This window comes from Puma concolor, chromosome F2 (assembly GCF_028749965.1).
Source record: "Puma concolor isolate L17-30 chromosome F2, mPumCon1.1.hap2, whole genome shotgun sequence".
Classification (NCBI taxonomy): Eukaryota; Metazoa; Chordata; class Mammalia; order Carnivora; family Felidae; genus Puma; species Puma concolor.
This window is the reverse complement of record NC_141684.1, coordinates 75,899,821-75,917,137: the sequence shown is the minus strand read 5'-3', so window position 1 is coordinate 75,917,137 and position 17,317 is coordinate 75,899,821. Positions and strand designations below refer to the sequence as shown.

General features: G+C 45.7%; 1 protein-coding gene across 4 annotated transcripts in view; it reads left to right on the top strand.

Annotated features, from left to right (window-relative positions):
• LYN (LYN proto-oncogene, Src family tyrosine kinase) overlaps window positions 1–17,317 on the top strand; it is a 128,295-nt gene that overhangs the window by 4,240 nt on the left and 106,738 nt on the right. Inside the window, exon 1 of one of the 4 annotated variants that reach the window (XM_086695159.1) lies at window positions 15,280–15,471. The exons of 2 other annotated variants lie outside the window; for them this stretch is intronic. The gene's annotated coding sequence lies outside the window, so the exon portion shown is untranslated. Of the gene's footprint in view, window positions 1–15,279; window positions 15,472–17,317 lie in introns of those variants that run through there. One more of the 4 variants, XM_086695160.1, reaches the window with a different exon arrangement.

Sequence of the window (17,317 nt, the reverse complement as noted above, 5' to 3'; positions counted from 1 at the left end):
AGTTCTATTGACCATCTGGAAATGGCTTTCATTTGTATAGAACTCTTCCAAAGTTTGGTTGTTTGACTGTCTTTATTAACCCTCACATATTCCCAGTCTCCCTTCTCTGGCCCCCCTCTTCAGCTCTCTGTTCACCCTCTTACCAGGTCCATGAACCATGAGTTGATGTGATAAGAGATGAGCATTTATGGCAAGAGTTTATTGGCTCATGTCATGGTAACTGTTCATTTTTCATAACGCTGACTTATACAAATGATGTCCCGTAAAATTATATGAATGGTGAGACCTTTATAGAATCCATCAATGTAGGTATTTCTTACTGGTCTGGGCTCTGCTCCCGGTGAGCTGGAGAACCCTGGGCAGAAGTCTCCATTCATGTAGCTCAGAGTGCCTTTAAGTCTATCTCATCTGCTTTTTACAGTTCACACCTCAGGCAAGTCTGCTAATGCTGGGTCTGCCCACACTCCCATCTTTCTCTGAGCATCTACACTGACTCTGTTGATCCCAAGCCGTGCCATCTGAAAGCTCTTTGCCAACGTGCCTCTCTAGTCCTTCTTCCTCTGTCTGTGGGTACAGCATCAGTTGTGGGGCATGGGAGAGCTGTCAGGACTTCCTTGGGCCCACTTTTCAGTGCTGGGGAAACCGGAGAGATGGGTTTGCATTTATTCTACCTCCAACTCAAGTAATGATGTCTTCTTGGCCTTTGGGCCTTCTGGGTGCCTCAGCTCAAGTAATGATGTCTTCTTGGCCTTTGGGCCTTCTGGGTGCCTCAGCTCAAGTAATGATGTCTTCTTGGCCTTTGGGCCTTCTGGGTGCCTCAGCTCATGTAATGATGTCTTCTTGGCCTTTGGGCCTTCTGGGTGCCTCTTCCTGTTAATGTTAACCCCCACGGGGGTGAGGGGAACAGAGAAGCTCGTCTCAGAGAGACCCTCTGGAGAGGGAGGACCACTTCTGCTTTCCACGGGGAAGCTGTGTCACAGAGGGCAGAACTGTAGCCAGCGGCCTGACGGGAGGCCCGAGGGAGGGGGCCGGCAAGGAAGTGATACTTCCTCCTGCTTGGAAGGCCCCAGACCCAGTCATTTGCCTGCAGCCCCACCTTCCTTACCACTCAACACTGCTTTTTCTTCCTCAGGGTTCTTTCTACCACCTTCTGCTCTGTTCATTTTCAGTTTGCCCCTGAGAGGGGGCAGGGGAGGGGGGGGAAGGGGGAGAACAAACGTAGTCATCACTGGAGAGCCTTCTGTGGCAAAACCCATGGTGGCCATGTTTGAGTCTTCAGCAACAGAAAGATGTACGTTTTGATGGTCACCATCATGGAAATCATTCTGAAAATCTAACTAGGTGTTCTGAAATCTTTTAATGTTCAGGCAATATAATAATTTCTTAAGCTAACTATAGTGGTTCAGTCCTATTTTTAAAATTACTTAAACTCTAGCCTCTTGTTAATTTTTTGGGATAGGGCGGTGACTTTCATGTGACTTTCATATTTCTTTGACCATAACCCACATCAAGAAACAGGTTTCACCTTGTGCCTGAATGCATGTCTATGTGTATGCAAAAAAAAAAAAAAAAGAAGAAGAAGAAGAAGAAGAAGAAGAAGAAGAAGAAAGAAAAAGAAATGAATTTGGTGAGAGTTTTTCCTTCTAGATCTAGATCACCGGGCAGTGTGACCCAGGGCCATCCTTTCGAGAACAGCGTCGTGAGATCCATTAGAGTTTAAAACATTTGGGGGAGCCCAGAGATTCCAAGAAGCTCCAGTCTGATAGGGAGGCTTATTAAGCAAATACAAATTAAGATAAATCCATACAATGGAACACCGTAGATCTTTCTAAAAATAGTATTCAGTTGGGGCGCCTGGGTGGCCCAGTTGGTTGGGCTTCTGGCTCTCGATTTCAGCTCAGGTCACAATCCCACACTGTCCACCTGAAACTAATATAACGTTGTATGTTAACTATACTAGAATTTAAAAAAGAAAAAAAAAAGATAAGTTGAACACAAATGTGTGGGTAATATATGATAGTATTTCTGAAATATATGCATTGGTGAGACACCTAATCTGTAAGCTATGCACATCGATACTTTTTGTACTAAAGTTTTGATAGTGATTATTTCTGGGTTATAGCAATTTTATTGCCTTGGTACATTTTTTTTTTAAGAATCACTTATTTGATAAACATTTTTTTTTTTAAATTTAATGTTTGTTTCTTTTGAGAGAGCATGAGAGAGAGAGGGCAGGGGAGGGACAGAGAGAGAGGGAGACACAGAATCCGAAGCAGGCTCCAGGCTCCGAGCTGTCCGCACAGAGCCCGACATGGGGCTCGAACCCACAGACTGTGAGATCGTGACCTGAGCCGAAGTCGGACGCTCAACCAACTGAGCGACCCAGGCGCCCCAAGAATCACTTATTTGACTTTAAAACACCATTGTAATGAGCAGTGACGTGAAGCCAGTGTGAGTGCAGGGGAAAGGGAAGAGCCATCAGGAAACGTTGGGGCAAAAGCGGCCACAGTGGAGCTTGTGTGATCTAATCGTGAGCAGACTTGCCCCTGGAGGAACTCATGGGCTCTGCGTCTTGTAAGTAGATATAATATTTTCTTAAAGGAGGGTCTCTTTCTTCTATTTAGTCATATTTAGCATGGAGCGTAACAAATGTTTGAGTCAGCTGTGCAGGAATCATTCAAAGATCCAAGAACTCGTTCTAGTGGAGTGGGGATAAGCCTGGAGGGCCATTGCCCAGAACACCAAATGTTGGATTTTACTGTGTAAAAGGAGAATCGCTAGAGCCTTTTAGCGGGAAGCCATTTTCTTCCTTCACGACCAACTTCTTGCCTAGACTCTTGGCTGTAAAATGGAGTTGCCAAATGATGAAGAGATAGTGAATACTCATTAGCTGCTCGGAAGAGGTGGATCATTAACCCAGGGGCTAACAGGCACCTCCACAGAGATTAATTTGGGGCTGAAAAGTAACATTTATTGCTGTCTTGTGTAACATCAGAAGCCTTGACCTTGTAGTCACTAGCAGGTCGGTACTTGATCGCTGGCCTGAGTGGTCATCCTGTCCAAACTCCTATCTAAATATTCTTAATGATAGCAACACTACTGAAGAAATGAGCAATTAATTTGGAGTTGAGGTCTAAGTTTCTGTGGCATTATGAGTATTTTCCATTTGATTTAAAAGGCAAATCTGTTGGGGTGCCTGGGTGACTCAGTCAGTTGGGTGTCTGACTCTTTATCTCCGCTCAGGTCTTGGGCTCTGGGTCATGAGTTCAAGCCCCATGTTGGGCTGTGCACTGGATGAGAAGCCTACTTACAAAAAAAAAAAAAAAAAAAAAAAAAGAGAGAATGTATTATAAAGCAGCAGCTTGGTGTTGGGATCCCTTTTATGATCTATAAGATAGTAAAAGCATTACCAGGAGTGCCTGGGTGGCTCGGTAGGTTGAGCCTCTGACTTCGGCTCGGGTCATGATCTCACGGTCTGTGAGTTCAAGCCCCGCATCGGGCTCTGTGCTGATGCCTCGGAGCCTGGAGCCTGCTTTGGATTCTGTGTCTCCCTCTCTCTCTGCCCCACCCCAACCCGTGCTCTGGCACGCGTGCTCTCTCTCTCTCTCTCAAAAATATTATAAAAAAAAAAAAAATCCCTTCCATAACTAGGAATGGCAATATTTGGCTAAAATGGCATAATTTGCCAATGATGCTGGCAACTACCTTGCATAATCCGATACCACATATTGAATATCTCTTGTTTTCAATGCTTTTGAGAGATTCTTACCTTTAAATTTGAGGGGAGATAATGTAAATGGTAAAAAGACAGCAGGTTTCAAGTTAAACGGATCTGAGTTCCTATCTCGGTTCCCCTGCTTATGACTTTAGGTAAGTTACTTATCCTCACCATTTAGTAATACCAGGTTTGTGGTGGTGATTAACAGAGCCAACCTCCTATCTCCTAATGTTGTTTCTGGTACACAGCAGGCACCAAATAAAAGGGAGCTCTTTTTATAATGGACTAGGTGATTCTTTCTTAGAGGGGAGGAACCCTTCCTTCCTTCCTTCCTTCCTTCCTTCCTTCCTTCCTTCCTTCAACAAACACATGCTGAGCAAAAATTTAAATACTGTCACAATCCAATGAGAGTTCAGAGTCTAATGGGGGATCAGTCACAAACCATCCTGCCCAGCAGTTTGCCACGTGCTGGAGTCTTGACTGAACTTCGGATCTGCCTACGAGGTTCCCAGAACTACGGTAAGCCCAGGGGCTACCAGGGTTAGCGGGATGGTCTTGGCATTCAAGGATGCCCTTTGTAGGGGAGCGTGAGGACACAGATGTGGTGTTCAGAGTGTGACCCGTGCCATGCTAGATGCATACCCACGGCGCTCTGCAACCGGAAGGAGAGGGCTCCCGGTGATAGGAAGAGACGCTGGAGCTGGCTGTAGAAGGAGTAGAAGGAATTCTCTAGATAAGGGCTTTACGGAGACAGGCAAATGAGCCTGGGGATTCCAGAGAGGCCAGGGGTCCTCTGGGATGGACTGCACCCTTACATGAGAGGCTTCGTGGTCTAGAGGGGGACAGACGAATATGGTAGCAGGCACCCAGTCTGTCTGGCTTCAGATGAAATTCTAACGTGGAATGCAGGGTCATGCATATAATCAAATGAGTACCGTAAGTTGTTTTTTTTGTCTCTCTGTTTTTTTTTTTTTAATTTTTTTTTTTTCAACGTTTATTTATTTTTGGGACAGAGAGAGACAGAGCATGAACGGGGGAGGGGCAGAGAGAGAGGGAGACACAGAATCGGAAACAGGCTCCAGGCTCTGAGCCACCAGCCCAGGGCCCGACGCGGGGCTCGAACTCACGGACCGCGAGATCGTGACCTGAGCCAAAGTCGGATGCCCAACCGACTGAGCCACCCAGGCGCCCCTTTTTTGTCTCTCTGGACAAGACCCTGGTTGTTGTCTCTCTGGACACGGGAGCACATTGCCTTTTTGAATGGTTTCAATTTTAATGGATTAAAATGGATATAGAAAGGAAATGTTAACCGGTTAAATGTCATAACTGCCTGGGTGTCTTACTTTCCGGCCCTCAGTTATTGTTAAGGTTTTAACTGAATTAATACGACCACTGAATGAGGATTTCATTGTAAGTTTCCTTCAATTCCTTTACGAGTGGATAACCTTTCAAGAGTCTAGTAGAAGAAACCATTCTGAGCACTCTAGTGAATGACCCCGGCGTTACATTGATGCCATAGTTAGAAGTCTTCAAGAGAGATGAGGCCGTGCAATCCAACTTAACACATAACATAACCCTTCGCATGTCAAGTGTCAACCCTCGGGCTCTTGACGTCACCTATGTACCTTGGTATTGAACATTTGTATCCTAGAATCTTGTAAAAGGAAGAGATTCTGGTAGTGTCTTACACATGGCCCTTAGCAGGGAGGTAGTCACCTTCCCGTGAATCCTGGGTCTCAAATGTTAGTCTCCTGCCAGGTTATCCTACTGCAGGTAATGGAGGCCACATTGTGAGAACACTGTGAGAGGGTGCTCAAAGTGACCCATTTCATTTTTGGACAGCTCTGGAGAGGAGACAGATTTTTCTATCATGCTACAATGTTTCATTTTGGTAACTTCTGCCTACTGCTGCTAACTCTGCCTTCTGGCACTGTTTTGACAAATTTTGAGGCTGTGGCTGTCCATCGGGGACGTGTAGGGACATGATTGATTGCCTGCCCACCCAGCACCATTACCCCACCTCTCTTCAAAACAGAACCCAGATTATTTCAGGATTCATCTTCTCCACTGAAGGTTCAGCAGTTTTCCCCATCCCCATCGATAGGGTGGCCCTGACTGGTCAGAGGCTCCTACTCTTGCCAGTGATTGGTTCATAAATGGGCATACTTGGGGTTGGACGGTAGTCAGTAAAGGGAGGTAATGTCCCATGGGTGGTCCTAACATGAATAGAAAAGGAGTGGAGAGGGAGAAGAGAAGTGAGAGATGAATGAGGAATAAAGGCGGGGGGGGGGGAACTCGTGAGAGTCAAGAAATTAGAAGGAAAATATAAGTTATCTTGATTACTAATTTGCTAATTTGTGATGTGTACAGTATGTGGTTTGTGTGTGTGTGTGTGTGTGTGTGTGTGTGTGTGTGTGTGTGTAGTCACACAGACTGGTGTGGGATTAGTAGTGATTACTGGACTTCCATAACCACAATTTATTTTTAAGACGTATATGTATTGACTGTTGTGTGTTGGGCATTGTAGTGGGTGCTTTGGGGGAAGCAAACATTGGTAGCATGAGGTTCCTGCCCTGGAAGAGCTTATGGTACTCTGTTCTCTCTGGGTGGTTCACGGACCACAAGGCTGACAAATTAATGTGCCAAGGTCATGGATGGAACAGTAACCTTCTTGCTCAGGAGATCCCTGAGCACCTTAATCAGTGCCCAGAAACCAATATTTTTGGTTTCTCCCTCGTGCCCCCCTCCCTCGTGCCCCCCTCCCTCGTGCCCCCCCAACTCATGCAATTGCCTGCATGTGCTAGCTCTCTCTCTCTAGCAAACTAAAAAAGAAACAACAAAAACCCCAGAAAATAACAAGTGTTGGCAAGGATGTGGAAAAATTGGAACTCTTGGATGCTGCTGGTCGGAACGTGAATTGGTCCAGGATGGCTGTTCCTCAAAACGTTAAACCTAGAATGACCGTACAATCCAGTACTTCTATTTCTAGGTGTGTACCCCCCAAAATCGAAAGCGGGGTCTCAAAAGAAATATTTGTGCGCCCACGTTCATAGCAGGATTATTCACAAGAGCTGAGGGGCGTAAGGAACCCAGGCGTCCGTCGGCAGATGCACGGACAAACTAAATGTGTGTACATACAATGGAATATTATTCAGCCTTAAAAAGGAAGAAAATTCTGACACGTGCTCAAACATGGATGAACCTTGAGAGACCAGTATGTTAAGAGAAATAGTCATGAGAGGATAGCTACAGATCTTCCTTGACTCATGATAGGGTTACATGCGAATAAACCCATGCGCTTTATCTACCTAACCTATTGAACATCCTAGCTGAGCCTAGCTTCCCTTAAATGTGCTCAGGCCAGTCACATTAGCCAACATCAACGAACACAAAGACTGTTTTGTGTACTAATAAGGTGTTGAAGATCTCCTGTAATGTACTGAATACGTACTGCAAGTGGAAAGCAGAATGGTTGTGTGGGGACAGAATGGTGGTGGCGTGGTGGTTGTTGACCCTTGTGATCGCGTAGTTCCCTGGGAGTCACTGCCACTGCCCGGCCTCACAGGAGAGTGTCGTGCTGTCTGTGGCTAGTCCGGGGAATGATAAAAATTCACGATGCCAAGGACTGAATGCATATTACTTTAGCACCATTATAAACTCAAAACATCAAAGGGCACCCGGGTGGCTCAGTCAGAGGAGTCCGACTTCGGCTCGGGTCAGGATCTCCTGGCTGGTGGGTTCGAGCCCCACATCAGGCTCTGTGCTGACAGCTCAGAGCCTGGAGCCTGCTTCGGATTCTGTGTCTCCCTCTCTCTCTCTGCCCCTCCCCTGCTCACGCTCTGTCTCGTTCTCAAAAATAAATATTAAAAAAAATTAAAGATTTTCTCCCTCTCCCCCTCTTGCATTCTCTCTCTCTCTCTCAGAATAAAATAAAATGATTTTAGAAAAGTTGCTAGATAAACAGAAATGTATACAAATTAGATGAGGGTGGTGGAGAGGATATTTCATTGATTTTTCTTGATAAATTCTCCTTATTCTGAGATTTGCCCACCACGTTGGCTGGTGTTGACTTTTTTGGAAGGGAGGGGGCAGGGTCTTCAACTCTGTGTCATTTAACATAGAGCCATGTGGACTGATGGCTGACAAGATGTGGACACGGCTGTGTGTGTGTGTGTGTGTGTGTGTGTGTGTGCGCGCATGAGTGGAGAATTGTACAAAGGCAGAGGCTAGATTGGAGGGTAAGGAGGAGGCACGATTGGAGGCCTGAAGGGGATATGGCTGGGGTGCAAAGTGGGCCTTCTCCATTCCCAGAAGTTTGTAAACACACTCGAAGTGATTCTCTCACGGGACCCTTTAGAACAGGTTGGACCAGGGGCGCCTGGGTGACTCAGTCCATTGAGCGTTCGACTTTGGCCCAGGTCATGACCTCAGGATTTGTGAGTTCGACACCCACATCAGGCTCTCTGCTGTCAGCACAGAGCTCACTTCGGATCCTCTGTGCCCCTCTCTCTCTGCCCCTCTCTCTCTGCCCCTCCTGTCCCCCGTCTCTCAAAAATAAACATTGAAGAAAAAAAACCGAACAGGTTGGACTACCCGACTCTTGATAACTCTGTTCTTTCTAGCTGTGTACTCACTGATTCCAAATCATAGGAAAGCACATTTCCGATGGTGTTTTCCTCCTAGGCTCGAAGGGGAGCTTTTATTTATTTTAATTTTTTTTAATGTTTATTTATTTTTGAGAGAGAGCGCAAGCCGGGGAGGGGCAGAGAGAGAGGGAGACAGAGTCGGAGGCAGGCTCCAGGCTCTGAGCGGTCAGCACAGAGCCGGATATGGGGTTCGAACCCACAAACGGTGAGATCATGACCCAAGCTGAAGTCGGACACTTAACCGACTGAGCCACCCCGGTGCCCCTCGAAGGGGAGCTTTTAAGAAAGTTTTCCCAGCGCATCAGGGGGCTTTTTCTTTCGATTGAAGTGGAACATACACGCAGCAAGTGGCTTAAAGCAAAGCCTCCTGTGACCACCCCCAGCTCAAGAAGCAGATCCGGACCCTCTGCTTCCCCGTGTGCCCCCCTGACAATACTCTCTTCCCTCAAAGGCATCTGTCGTCCTGCTCCCAGTTTTAAGTTAGTTTCCAGCGTCGGCTTGTCGGCAATAAGGTGTAAGAAACTGAAGAGCAGCACAAAGCCTTTTGTTTGGCAGATGAGCAGCTTGCTGAGCTCTGGGCCTGGCAGGCCCTGGCCAGCTCCCCGCCTCTGCCTAATGACTGCGGTTCGATCCCGAGCAGGTCCTTGCCCTGTGTTATACCCTGGTTGTTCCGTTGCTAAAATTCTCACCTGGGAGTTTGATCCGAGCCTTATTTAAATACCTTTTTCTTGGGGCGCCTGGGTGGCGCAGTCGGTTAAGTGTCCGACTTCAGCCAGGTCACGATCTCGCGGTCCGTGAGTTCGAGCCCCGCGTCGGGCTCTGGGCTGATGGCTCAGAGCCTGGAGCCTGTTTCTGATTCTGTGTCTCCCTCTCTCTCTGCCCCTCCCCCGTTCATGCTCTGTCTCTCTCTGTCCCCCCAAAAAAATAAATAAACGTTAAAAAAAAAAAATTTAAATACCTTTTTCTTCCTCCATTCGTTCGTCTCGCTTTTCTCCCCATCTCTGCACAGCCAAGTGAATGTGTCAAGGCAGATATAAAAACGTGGGCTTGGGAAGGTGGTTTCCAGTGGCCCAAAAGTAATCGCACATCCGGCCACGTGACCCGAAGCCAGTCTGTGCGTAGACATCTGGAAGTACTAACTGGTTTTGGGAATTCGGTTGGGAAGCGCCTCAGGAAACTAGGACCCATTTTTCTGATGCGAAGGAACACGGTACCCTTATTAGTCACCGTCCTGCCTCACGTCGTTCTGACACTTTATTTTTGTCGGAGAGGAGACCGCACCATTATTTGACCTGTGGAATTTATTAATCCATGAAGTAATGCTTCATTTATTCATCATTCAGAAAACATTTCTGGGATACTCCGTCCTCGTGAGTATGTGTGCATGTGACCCGCAGCTACATCCACTTGCTCTAAATGGCAGAATTGTTCCATGTGGACTCGGGAAGTGAAAATATTTTTATTTTTCTTTTTTTTTTAATTTTTTTTTTCAACGTTTATTTATTTTTTTGGGACAGAGAGAGACAGAGCACGAACGGGGGAGGGGCAGAGAGAGAGGGAGACACAGAATCGGAAACAGGCTCCAGGCTCCGAGCCATCAGCCCAGAGCCCGACGCGGGGCTCGAACTCACACGAGATCACGCGAGACCTCGCGAGATCGTGACCTGGCTGAAGTCGGACGCTTAACTGACTGCGCCACCCAGGCGCCCCTAAAATATTTTTAAAAAGTCGAATGAGGAGTATGAGTCTCTAGTAGAAGTAGGAAGGGCACACACAGGCAGGGAGTGTGGAGGCGCGGCCTTCCTACGAGAAAGGGCGCGGGTTGTGGTGTGGGTCAAGGCCCCGGAGAACCACAGGCCAGGAGGGCAGGGGGAGCCCATGGCATAACCACCTGCAGCCCCCTGGCCCCTGACCAAAGTGTCTGAGAGTTTCCACCACTTATGTCTGTTGGTGACGTAAGAAGGAATGAATCCTGGAAGTGGAGGACGGGGAGGGGGGCTAGGCCCAGGAGCCTGACCACAGCAGGACCGTGTTTTTGCTGAAGAAGTGTGTTCCTGAGTTGAAGATTAAAAAAAAAAAAAAATTTTTTTTAAATAAAAATAAAAAAATAAAAAAATTGGGTTCTAATCCACGTCTGTCCCGTTGTAGGTGTAGGGCATGAGAGGAAGTTCCTTAAACTCGTCAGGCCTCATTTTCCTCACACCTAAGTCAGCAATGACAGGTTTACTTCACATTCCATCCCATTGCTGCAAGGGTTAAATGAGGTAATATACCTGAAAGTCCTCAGAGAAATCTAACTCGCCACAGGCCTGTGGGTGCCGTTTGGGGTCAAATTTCGGTCCCTCTAGCCTTTTCTTCCCCTTCAGGTAGGAGGCAAAGGGAAAACATTTTCTTTTATTGTTAGGCAGTCCTTAAGCATGAGAGGTAAAGCAGTTAAAAAAAAAAAAAAGTTTTATAGATAAAAAGGGAGGGAATAAAAATCTTGCCTAATTTGGTCGAGGCCCACCCTCAGGCTCCCTCACCTGAGTGCCTGGATAGACTACTGTGGCCCGGCCAGAGAGTGGGTTCCATCCAGACTCTGCCCCCCTCAAGCCCTCTGAGCTTAGAGCAACCTTGGTCTTTCCCCCTCCAACAGGGAGATGAGGTGCACACGTTACTGCTCTGGCTTTGATTCATGTGATTCTTACCATGCCACATAAACGAATCCAGATTTGAGGCTAATGAACGTTGAGTCTTCTCTGTTGTATCTTAAAAGATACTTTTTCTCCTCCTAATAATGGGTTACAGGATGCTCGAAGTCTGACTACCTTAAAAACACCTTGAGGTCGAGAACGAGCTTTACAGATGCTAAGCAGACCTCCAAGTTCACTTGTGGCATTTACGAGGGGCTTGACTGCATGGGACCCCTGAGTTGTAGCAATAATCCCGAACCCCGCCCTCCTCTTAAAATTGCCTTTTCTGCCTTGGATATCCCCCCTCTGACAAAAAAACAAAAAAAAACAAAAAAAACGCTGATCCTTCAGATGTGCTCCAGAATATTTCAAAATCCCTTCAGTAGGGGGATACGGCACTCTAAGTCATCGGAACAATTTTTTAAGATTAGTAAGTATTTTTGTTTTGAAAAATTTAACAAAGTTAAATGAACAAAGATTTAAGTGAAAGTAGGTTTGATGTTAAGAAACGACTGGAGTTTTTTTGTCCTTTTTTTTTAGCAGACTTTTAAAATTTTCTATGCAATTCTATGATTGAAAAAATGTATGGATTCCCTTGGCCATCACCATAATAAGGATACAGAATGGTTCTGTCACCCCCAGCGTCTGGCAAGCGCTGATCTGTTCTCGGTCGCTATAGTTAGGCCTTTTCCAGGATGTAATATAAATAGAATCCTCCTGTATGTGGCCTTTTTTACAGCGTGGCCCTCCTGAGGTAGAATTCACACACCATATAATTTACCCATTTAAAGTATGCAATTCAGTGGTTTTTAGTATGTTCACAGAATTGAGCAACCGTTACTGCAGTCAACCTGAGAACGTTTTGTTCACAACAAAAAGAAATCCTGTACCCATGAGCCGTCCCTCTCCATTTCCCCCAAGCCCCCCCAAACCCCGCTTGCCCTGGGCACCCACTAGTCCGTTTTCTCTTTTGTATAGATTCCAGGCAACTGTTTTTAATGGTATGTTGTGTGTGGCTTTTGATGTTTCCCAGACTGAACTGTTTCCAGTTTTATTAATTAAACTTTGCAGGATTTCAAGGGGTAATTTATAATGCAATTTCCATAAAGCTTCATATTGTCGGCAGGGTGCATGGGGGGGAACCTTTGCTGTGTCTTTTATACTCAAAATAGTTTTTCTCCTTTAGGGCTGCTACTTAAATAAAGGTCCTCTCCAAGAGAATCCTCCAAGATTGTAAAGGGCTGTGTTATTCACGCTGGAGGGGAATCCTGGAAAGCTGAGCTTTAAATTCTGAGGGTAACCTGGGCATTTTGTCCTGTCCTATCCTGCAAGTGCCCTTAACTGCAAAGTTTACTTTGTGGGGAGGTGATCTCTGGGAGCCCCCGCTCCCCCACCTAGAGAATGGACGTGACCATAGCTTCTCACGGACTCTCCCAAGAATCAAGCGTGTGATCACTGGAGCCAGTGCTTCTGTGTCATTCTCTTTGTGAGGGGTAATGTCATGTAGGGACAGTGGACGGAGGTCCCGGTCATGTGACCTGGCTCCACATTTGCAGGTATAAATTCTCACTGTTGGAGGTATGATCGTGGGCAAGGCACTTGACTTCTGGTCATTTCCATGTGGCCATCTGTTGTGTGGCGATTAATTATAGAAGGTCTTTGGAAATTTAGCTGTGCCAATTTATGTGGATCTATTCAGAACATAATAGAGTCTTAACAAATATTTAATATTTGCTTTTCTTTTGGTAAAGTAATCATTTTTGGCCCTCAGTCTTCAGGGAGCTTATTCTGTGCAACTGTATGGAAATTACTGAAAAGATTTTGCAAAGGCCATGGTACTCTGAGTCTAGATGCATGCTTGGATTTGAGCCAGCACTGCGTTATGAAATGTTTGTGAAAGCTTAGAAGCACAGTGTATTGCCAAGAGGGAAAGAATGTTTGGATGAACGATGGACAAAGGAGAAACCCACACCAGGATGACTTAAGTTTTCCATGCGTTGTTTCGCCTCTGCAGGGGGCTAAAAGGACTTTCTGGCTCTTGGTCCTCAAATCCAGACAGTCTTACTAAATGCTAGCTAATGATGAGACACGGAATCCGACTCTCAATTTTCTTAGACAAAAGACCGATGTGTCAGAACCAAAGAGAAAAAGGAGCTGGGAGTGATTAGCCGTGGTGCCGAAGGGGAAGCAAGCTTCTTTCTCAGCTGCCCGAGTTTTATAATCATGCCAGCACAGTTAGCACTCGTTTTTATTCCCGTCTTGAGCAATCTTTACCTTTCACAGAAAATACAATAGAAATAGCAATTTTATTGAATGTGTGTCCTGTGTTAGATCACCAATTCTTTTTTTTTTTTTATCTTTTTAAAAAAAATTTTTTTAACGTTTATTTATTTTTGAGACAGGGAGAGACAGCATGAACGGGGGAGGGTCAGAGAGAGAGGGAGACACAGAATCTGAAACAGGCTCCAGGCTCTGAGCTGTCCGCACAGAGCCCGACGCGGGGCTCGAACTCACGGACCGCGAGATCGTGACCTGAGCCGAAGTCGCATGCTTAACCGACTGAGCCACCCAGGTGCCCCTCGCCAATTCTTTACGAGGTGTGCTGCTAATATTTCTGTTATTGATAAGGAAGCCAAGGCTCAGAGATAATAAATGCTCCCTTAGCTACTAAGTAAATGGAACCTGAGCCAGCCTGACCCCCAGGCTGGTGTGTGTGTTTTGCAGGCATACCTTGGAGAGATGGTTAAGTTCGGTTCCAGACCACTGCAATAAAGTGCATGTTGCAGTCAAGCAAGTCGGATGAATTTGTTAGTTTTCCAGTGCATATAAAAGTTATGTTTATATTATACTGTAGTCTATTAAGCGTGCAAAAGGATTGTGTCTTAAAAAAAATGTACATAGCTTAATGAAAAAATACCTTACTGCTAAAAAATGCTAACCATCATCTGAGTTCTCAGTGAGTCATAATCCCTGATCACAGGTCACTGTAACAATATAATGATAATAAATGTGACAGAGACATGAAATCAGCAAATGCAGTTGGAAAAAGCCAAGTACAATAAAATGAGGTATGCCTGTATTTAACCTTGAAAGCTTATTTTTATTAAAAAAAAAAAAAGTCACTACTATACTATGTGGAAGGTGATGTCCTTGACTTTAGTTTATGAGGTTGACTTTATACGCTTACTTACATGGAAACCCAGGGATGTGGTCGCTCCTGAGAGACTGATAATTAAAATGACGCAGCGAATGTTTTTTTGAGCACATACGGTGCGTCATTAACACTCACTAAGTTTTTATTCATTTAACCTTCACAAGAGCCTTTTGAAATTGGTACAGTTACCATCCCATTTGTGCAGACTAACCACAGTGTCAGGTAGCTCTGTGGGGGGGCGGGGGGAGGGGGTGGGCGCTGGAACTTGAACCTGGGTCAAGCTCAGCTCCGCCGTTCAGTGAATCTGATGTCTAACCGCTCTGTCTTGCCGAAGACAGAACCCCAGATGCTAAAAACCGGTCAGAGCAAGAGAACACCCCCAATTTTTCCAATTTGGTGTGATTTTTTTTTCTTTTCTTTTTTTTTTTTTACCATGGTCAGAGCTTGAAAAGGTGAAGAGCGAATAAATTCATTGAAATTGTACTGAAACTTTAAACATCACGTCAGGAGTTTAAAGCATGATCAGGATTAAGCCAGTTGAATTTATCCGCATTAACTTCAGCTGGTAACTGAGTTTAATCTATTACAGTTGTCACCCTTTGCCGGGAAAGAATAATTTTCCTCTTCCGCTAAAGCAGAGCAAAGAATTTGTTTTATAGTGAAGACTGACTCTTGATTGGATTAAGCCTTTTCTTCAGAATGTATCTCCCATTTTTCTTTTGCTAATTACTTATGCAGCTTGCATTTTTCTTCCCATAAAGCAGGAACTCTTCAGTATCGAATACTCGCTAACGCTTGACCTTACAATGCTGTTACAGAGCCTTGCGGTTCGAAAAGTTGTGCCTGGGCGGAGCCACTTTATTCCCTGGGAGGCAGTGTCCCCCAGCGAGTTCCCTGGGAGGCCGCTCTACGGCCAGTGTCTTTGCTCAGCACTCGGACAGTCCGTGACCGAGTGTCTCCCGTATGGTTTATAAATGGCCTTTTCCATTTCTTTTTTTTTTTTTTTTTTTTAATTTTTTTTTTTCAACGTTTATTTATTTTTGGGACAGAGAGAGACAGAGCATGAACGGGGGAGGGGCAGAGAGAGAGGGAGACACAGAATCGGAAACAGGCTCCAGGCTCCGAGCCATCAGCCCAGAGCCCGACGCGGGGCTCGAACTCACGGACCGCGAGATCGTGACCTGGCTGAAGTCGGACGCTTAACCGACTGCGCCACCCAGGCGCCCCGCCTTTTCCATTTCTGAATGACAGCTCTCTGAAAAGACGTTAAAAGAGCGATAGGTAAGACTTCAGCTTTTCGTTTACGAAGGATGGTGTATCAGAATCCCCGTATTCTCTTTCGTTACTGGCGTTGTCAGGTGATTCTTTGAGTAAAACCCAAATCCGTCTAGACGAAGTCAGAGCAAGTGGGAGTGTTTTGACGTTGACTTTAACAGAAAAGGAGCGGTCTCCTTTCACCGCCAGCCCTTGTGCCCATTCTTGGGCTCCTGCAGGATCCCTTGGTATACTTTGTGGCCTGACCAGAACCACCCCTGGTGATTTCCCTGGACGAATAGTCCCCAAACGTGGTCGCTGCAGTCTTGGGGTCGGGCAGAGGTGCTGTGTCACGCTTGCTTTCTGTAGGGATGCAAGTGTTGCCCCGGGAGTCTTGGGTCAATATTTTTCATGCCGATTCCGAAGGGGCACAGGGCATATGCTGAAATAAACTCCGTCGGCGGACAGTTTGGAGTCGTTGCTGGGCCTGCGAGAACCTTCGGGCCACAAAACCACTGCTTCATCCTGAACCTGAGCTGGAGGCAGCTAGGAGAGAGCACCCACTGAATAGCGTGTGCTAAGTCCTTATCTGGTTCTTGGGGCTCAACCAAACAGATGAGAGGAGCCGAAGTCAAAACAGGCACTGGCACCTTGATTTGGGTTAATGGCCTACCCAGGGCAGTGACGGATTCGTTACTAGACAGACACCCGGCAGGAGCCAGACGGGAGTCAGTGATCATATATCAGATGCATTTAAAAAAATGTCTTGGGGCGCCTGGGTGGCTCGGTCGGTTGGGCTTCCGACTTCGGCTCAGGTCATGATCTTACAGTCCGTGAGTTCGAGCCCCGCGTTGGGCTCTGTGCTGACGGCTCAGAGCCTGGAGCCTGTTTCCGATTCTGTGTCTCCCTCTCTCTCTGCCCCTCCCCTGTTCATGCTCTGTCTCTCTCCGTCTCAAAGATAAATAAATAACTTTAAAAAAATAAATAAATAAAATAAAATAAAATAAATGTATTGATATGAAGGGGAAGGGCCTTCGCATTAGAGCAAACAGGAGAGGAGAGCCCTACCTTGAGGTATTTCTTTCAAGTCTTCAAAAGAACCAAGTGAGCTAGTGGGGAACACTGAGAATCACAAGGTTTCTGTACACAGGGCTTGTGGGACAAAGTTAACGATGATGAAGTAAACTTAAGGGGACAATGATGAGCTGAACTTCTGGTTTTGACGGCCAGTGTTTCAGGAAATGGACAGGTTGGGAACCTTCTGCTGTTGTAAGTGTCAAGAGCAGGAGATTATTTCTTGGGAAGCTTCTTTTAATTTCCGTGGTGATAGTTGAATATGAGTCCACTGTGGTGTAAGGAGACCCTCCCATTTGAAAGTGACTTCTGTCTATTTATGATTAGCCTATTGTTTGTTTATGTAGAATTTAGAAGGTTTTATGATAACTTTATATACATTTTGAGGCTTTAAACATGAAGTGACATTGTTTTATCACTCATAAAAATACTTGTTCCCTGAGAGTTGATTATAAACAATGAGCTAGCATGAGTCTTGAAATAAAGGAAAATGATAGCCACAGTTTTACAATAGATAAATCTGAGAAAAGTAGAAGTGAGTTCTGTTTTTCATAAGATACACCCCAAAGCTGATACTTTGTAAATACTACCATTTTCTTTATGGCTACAATATAACCAAATTCAGAACTTTAATAACTTTCTATTTTTGGCTATCAGGTTTGTTTTTGTTTGGTTTTAAGTTGAGTTATTTATTTTGAGAAAGAGAGCATGAGTGAGAGAGGGACAGAGAATCCCAAGCAGGCTCCGTGCGAAGAGCACCCTTAGCACGGAGCCCAGAGCGGGACTTGATCCCGTGAGC